Genomic DNA, 7,126 nt, shown 5'->3' on the forward strand with positions numbered 1-7,126 from the left:
GGATAGTGTTCTTTCTCATAAGTCCCTCAGGATTGTCTTGGATCACTGCATTGCTGCTAGTAGAGATGTTCATTACATTCGATTGTACCACAGTGTATCCACCTCTGTGTACAATGTTTTCCTGGTTCTGCTCCTCTCGCTCTGCATCACTTCCTGGAGGTTCTTCCAGTCTCCATGGAATTCCTCCACCTTCTTATTTATTCCTTTTAGCACAATAGTATTCCATCACCAACATATACCACAATTTGTTCAGCCATTCTCCAATTGAAGGGCATCCCCTCATTTTCCAATTTTTGGCCACCACAAAGAGTGCAGCTATGAATATTCTTGTACAAGTCTTTTTTATTATCTCTTTAGGATATAAACCTAGTAGTGGTATTGCTGTATCAAAGGTCAGGCAAGGAATGTAAGCTTCTTGAGGGCAAGCATTATCCTTTTTATTTGTATTTCTATCCCAAGAACCAAGCTCAGTGCCTGGCACATAGTAAAATGCTTGTCAGCTCCTTCTCACTCATTTCTCCCTAGTGCCTTCTTCTCTCCTCAGCCAAGGACCAGCCTGGCTGTGGAGACACCACAAGTGGAATTTTTATGTCCCACTATCCCAGAATTTTAGAAAGCACAACAGTTTATGAATACATCCCTCTAAAAGGCTGAAGGGGCTGCAGTCAGTAAGGGAAGACCAAGACCCATGTACCCTCCCTAATTTGTTAATATATGAACTCAAGGAGAAAATGAGGCTCAGGGAGGCAAGTAACTACCTTAAGGACATAAAGGTGGCTAAACTGGCTCTGGTGAACTTTTCACTGTCTCACATCTAATTAAGCTCTTTTACTTATTATGAACCAACCCTATTTGTATATGAAACCTGCTGGATCAGACATGAGCAGAACTGCATATATAGAATATGGAGCCCAAGTTAAATGGTACAGTGGATATTAGTCTGAACTTGGAGTCAGGAAGACCTGAGTTCAAAGCCCGCCTTAGTTGCTTATTTATTATCTGTGTAACCCTAGCATACCACTATCTGGTTCCGTTTCATCAAAATGGGAAATTGTAAAAGAACTTGCCTCCTAGGGGAGTTGTGAGGATCAGATGGGATAATACGTAATGGATGCTTAGCACTTTGTAAAGACTATCCCCCAAATCTCATTGCACTTTTAGATTTTAATAGCTTAAAACTGCAGTGAGACTTTTGGAACAGACTGAATAAATAAATACCAGTTATTATACATTATTACACAGTGTTAGCCTTTGATTCCTGAAGACCTGGGTCTAAACCCTGACTAGTTGGCCTAAAACTCAAAAACCATTTATTTGCTTAAGACCCTACTCATGGGTGGGAATTGATTATTCAATGCTCCATACCTGAGAAAAAGGGCAGAGTCAGAGTGATGTTCTAGCTTCTGGGTTACAGACTCTTTGGGTTCTTGATGGGAGAGAAAGTCTGGAAAGAAGCTGATAGGTAGAGGAGCAAGAGGCCTCTAGCATGTCCCTCTCCCCAGCTTGTTGTAATGGAGACTTCAGAGAATCCCCCATGGAGGAGATCTGTGACCTCTCTTGACAGGGCTGACCTATTCCCCTCCCAATGGGAGAATTCATGGACTCTGTATTTCCTGTGCATATTCTTTTCAGCATACCTTCTCTGACTTCTGTTTGCTATCGGCTTGGATGAATTGATTTGTTTGTTATTTGCTATTTGAACAACTGTAGTTGTTCATTTGATGAGAAAAGGGTCTGGCCTTGGATGTACAGCAAGGACTCACTCTTAAAACATAGCAAGCAGAGAAACACAGAAGAAAAACAACTGCTTGATCACATGGGTCGATGGGGATGTGATTGGGGATGTTTCACCCATAGGGATGATCACCCTAGTGCAAATATCAATAATGTGGAAATAGATCTTGATCAAGGACACATGTAAAACCCAGTGGAATTGCACGTTATCTATGGGAGGGGAGTGAGAGGAGAGGAGGGAAAGAACATGGTTCTTGTAACCATGGGAAAATATTCTAAATTAATTAATTAAATAAAAATTTTCAGTTAGAAAACAAACAAACAAAACCATAGCAATCAGGACCCCAACTTGAATGTAAAAACTATATCCCCAGACTACCAATATTTAAGTGATAAGGGGGATAGTTATAATTCTAGCCCAGCACCAGCTTTGGAGGAGGAGGAGGAGGAGGAGGAGGAGGAGAAGGAGGAAGCCTTTTTTAGGATCTCTTATTTAATTTTCATCTGGGGTTTTTAATTTGTTCACTTTCAAGTTTTTTGATTTGCATGTCCAATTCTTTGACCTCTGCCCTCCCTAATTTGCTAATATATGAACTCAAGGATATAAATTTCTCCCTGAGTACTGCTTTGGCTGCATCCCATAGATTTTGAAAGGATGTCTCATCATTGTCATTTTCTTCAATGAAATTATTAATTGTTTCTATGATTTGTTCTTTAACTAACCAATTTTGGAGAATCATATTACTTAATTTCCCATTAATTTTTTAATTGGCTCTCCATGTACCCTTACTGATTATTATTTTTATTGCATTATGATCTAAAAAGGTTGCATTTATTATGTCTGCTTTTCTGCATTTGGTTGCCATGCTTTTATGCCCTAGTACATGGTCAATATTTGTGAATGTACCATGTGCTACTGAAAAGAAGGTGTATTCCTTTTTGTCCCTATTTATTTTTCTCCATATATCTATTAACTCTAATTTTTCTAAGATTCCATTCACATCTCTTACCTCTTATTTATTTTTTTATTTGGTTTATCTAGATTAGATAGTGGTAAGTTCAGGTCTCCCACTACTATAGTTTTACTATCTATTTCCTCCTTCAACTCCACTAGTTTCTCCTTTAGAAATTCGGATGCTCAACAGGCCATCAAAGAACTTCCTAAGAAAAAATCCCCAGGGCCTGATGGATTCACCAGTGAATTCTATCAAACATTCACAGAACAGTTAATCCCAATACTATACAAACTATTTGACATAATAAGCAAAGAGGGAGTTCTACCAAACTCCTTTTATGACACAAACATGGTACTGATTCCAAAACCAGGCAGGTCAAAAACAGAGAAAGAAAACTATAGACCAATCTCCCTAATGAATATAGATGCAAAAATCTTAAATAGGATACTAGCAAAAAGACTCCAGCAAGTGATCAGAAGGGTCATCCACCATGATCAAGTAGGATTTATACCAGGGATGCAGGGCTGGTTCAATATTAGGAAAACCATCCACATAATTGACCATATCAACAAGCAAACCAAAAAAAAAATTACATGGTTATCTCAATAGACGCAGAAAAAGCCTTTGATAAAATACAACACCCATTCCTATTAAAAACACTAAAAAGCATAGGAATAGAAGGGTCGTTCCTAAAAATAATAAACAGTATATATCTAAAACCATCAGCTAATATCATCTGCAATGGGGATAAACTAGATGCATTCCCAATAAGATCAGGAGTGAAACAAGGATGCCCATTATCACCTCTATTATTTCACATTGTACTAGAAACACTAGCAGTAGCAATTAGAGAAGAAAAAGAAATTGAAGGCATCAAAATAGGCAAGGAGGAGACCAAGTTATCACTCTTTGCAGATGACATGATGGTCTACTTAAAGAATCCTAGAGATTCAATCAAAAAGCTAATTGAAATAATCAACAACTTTAGCAAAGTTGAAGGATACAAAATAAACCCACATAAGTCATCAGCATTTCTATATAATTTCAACACAGCTCAGCAGCAAAAACTAGAAAGAGAAATCCCATTCAAAATCACCTTAGACAAAATAAAATACCTAGGAATTTATCTCCCGAGACAAGCACAGGAACTATATGAACATAACTACAAAACACTCTCCACACAACTAAAACTAGACTTGAGCAATTGGAAAAACATTAACTGCTCATGGATAGGATGAGCCAATATAATAAAAATGACTATCCTACCCAAACTTAATTATCTATTTAGTGCCATACCCATTGAACTACCAAAAAATTTCTTTACTGATTTAGAAAAAACCATAACAAAGTTCATTTGGAATAACAGAAGATCAAGGATATCCTGGGAAATAATGAAAAAAAAAACAGAAATGAGGGGGGCCTTGCAGTCCCAGACCTCAAACTATATTACAAAGCAGAAGTCATCAAAACAATTTGGTACTGGCTAAGAGACAGAAAGGAGGATCAGTGGAATAGACTGGGGGCAAGTGACCTCAGCAAGACAGTATACGATAAACCCAAAGATCCCAGGTTCTGGGACAAAAATCCACTATTCAATAAAAACTGCTGGGAAAATTGGAAGACAGTGTGGGAGAGATTAGGTTTGGATCAACATCTCACACCCTACACCAAGATAAATTCAAAATGGGTGAATGACTTAAACATAAAGAAGTAAACCATAAGTAAATTGGGTAAACACAGAATAGTATACATGTCAGATCTTTGGGAGGGGAAAGGCTTTAAAACCAAGCAAGACATAGAAAGAATCACAAAATGTAAAATAAATAATTTCGACTACATCAAATTAAAAAGCTTTTGTACAAACAAAACCAATGTAACTAAAATCAGAAGGAAAACAACAAATTGGGGGAAAATCTTCATAAAAACCTCTGACAAAGGTTTAATTACTCAAATTTATAAAGAGCTAAATCAATTGTACAAAAAATCAAGCCATTCTCCAATTGATAAATGGGCAAGGGACATGGATAGGCAGTTTTCAGATAAAGAAATCAAAACTATTAATAAGCACATGAAGAAGTGTTCTAAATCTCTTATAATCAGAGAGATGCAAATCAAAACAACTCTGAGGTATCACCTCACACCTAGCAGATTGGCTAACATGACAGCTATGGAAAGTAATGAATGCTGGAGGGGATGTGGCAAAGTAGGGACATTAATTCATTGCTGGTGGAGTTGTGAACTGATCCAACCATTCTGGAGGGCAGCAATTTGGAACTATGCCCAAAGGGCGACAAAAGAATGTCTACCCTTTGATCCAGCCATAGCACTTCTGGGCCTGTATCCCAAAGAGATAATGGACAAAAAGACTTGTACAAAAATATTCATAGCTGTGCTTTTTGTGGTGGCCAAAAATTGGAAAACGAGAGGATGCCCATCAATTGGGGAATGGCTGAACAAATTGTGGTATATGTTGGTGATGGAATATTATTGTGCAAAAAGGAATAATAAAGTGGAGGAATTCCATGGAGACTGGAACGACTTCCAGGAAGTGATGCAGATCGAGAGGAGCAGAACCAGGAGAACATTGTACACAGAGACAAACACACTGTGGTATAATCGAATGTAATGGACTTCTCCATTAGTGGCGGTGTAATGTCCCTGAACAATCTGCAGGGATCTAGGAGAAAAAACACCATTCATAAGCAAAGGACAAACTGTGGGAGTAGAAACACTGAGGAAAAGCAACTGCCGGAATACAGTGGTTGAGGGGACATGACAGAGGAGAGACTCTAAATGAACACTCTAATGCAAATATTAACAACATGGCAATGGGTTCAAATCCAGTGGAATCATGCGTCGGCTATGGGGGGGGTGGGGGGGGGAGGAAAAGAAAATTATCTTTGTCTTTAATGAATAATGCATGGAAATGATCAAATAAAATACTATAAAATTAAAAAAAAAGACATTCGGATGCTATACCATTTGATGCATACATGTTGATTACTGATATTTCCTTATTGTCTATACTGCCTTTTATCAGGATTTAGTTACCTTCCCTATCCCTTTTAATGAGATCTATTTTTACTTTGGCTTTGTCAGATATCATAATTGCAACTCCTGAATACTTTCTCTCAGCTGAGGCCCAACAGATTTTGCTCCAACCTTTAATTCTAACCTTGTGAGTGTCTATACGCCTCATGTGTTCCTTGTAGACAACATATGGTAATATTTTGCTTTCTAATCCACTCTGCTATTTGTTTTCCTTTTATGGGTGAGTTCATCCCATTCACGTTCAAAGTTATGATTGCCACTTGTGTATTCCCCAGCATTTTGATATCCTCTCCTAGTTCTGTCCTTTCTTCTTTTGCTATATCCTTTTAAACCAGTGTTTTGCTTTTAATCAGTCCCCCTAATCCCCTCCCTTAATATGTTTCACCTTCTGCCCCCTCCCTTTTTGTTCTCTTCTTATTTTTTTAGGGTCTGTTAGTTCCCTCCCCCCTCTTTCCCTCCCTTTTTGTACTCCCCACCCCTCCCCCTCTTAGTTTTTCCTTCTCACTTTCCATGAATGGTAAGATAGAATTTGATACTCCAATGGATCTAGATGCTCTTCCCTCTCAGAATTTATTTCACAGAGGAGGAAGCCTTTTGCTTCCCCTTCCTGGCAGATGAATGGGGGCAGACTATGTTTGCCTCCCTTCTGCCCCATCCAGACTCCCCATGTGGGCACACATAACTTTCATGAACAAACCCCACAGCACACACTCCCCTTACACTGGCTCTGGTCCCTTGAGGAAGCCTCTTAATATCATTCTGTATAAGGAAAGCCTTAGACTGACATTCCTCCCAGGTCTAAATCTGTCACCAGCCAATAGTGCCTGGACACCAGTAGAGGGCAGCAAAGCACTTTCAGCAGTTGCTGCTGCTCACTAGGCTTTAGACAACTTCCAACCAGATTTCTAGGCTCTCTTCTTTAGCTTTCCTTTGCCTCCAATTTTACATAAGAGGAAACTGAGGCCCAGAGGCGGGAGAGGTCCTTAAAATACAGACTGTCAGGACTGGAGGGGGTCTTCGAGAACATCTTGTCCAATTTCTTCCTTGTGCAGAGAAGTAAACTAAGCCAGAGAGGGCAGGCACTGAGTTAGGTCCCACATGAGGGAATAAAGGCAGATTGGTTTCCCAGGTTCTCTGACTTCCAATCCAGGGCTCTTTCCACTACATTACAGCTGTTGCTGAGAAAGGAGGGACAAAAAGAGTGGGGAGCATGTGAAATGGGGAAGGCAGAATAGAGACTAAAGGAAAGAAAAGGAGGGAGAGGAGAGGGCTAAAACAAGTAGTAGGAAGAGAGGAGAGATGAGGAAATAAGGAAAGTTGGGAAAGAATGAAATGAGGGAAGAAGAAAGGGTTGCATGGAGAGTGGATGAGGGAAGGTAGGAAAA

This window comes from Monodelphis domestica, chromosome 5 (genome assembly GCF_027887165.1).
Source record: "Monodelphis domestica isolate mMonDom1 chromosome 5, mMonDom1.pri, whole genome shotgun sequence".
NCBI lineage: Eukaryota > Metazoa > Chordata > Mammalia > Didelphimorphia > Didelphidae > Monodelphis > Monodelphis domestica.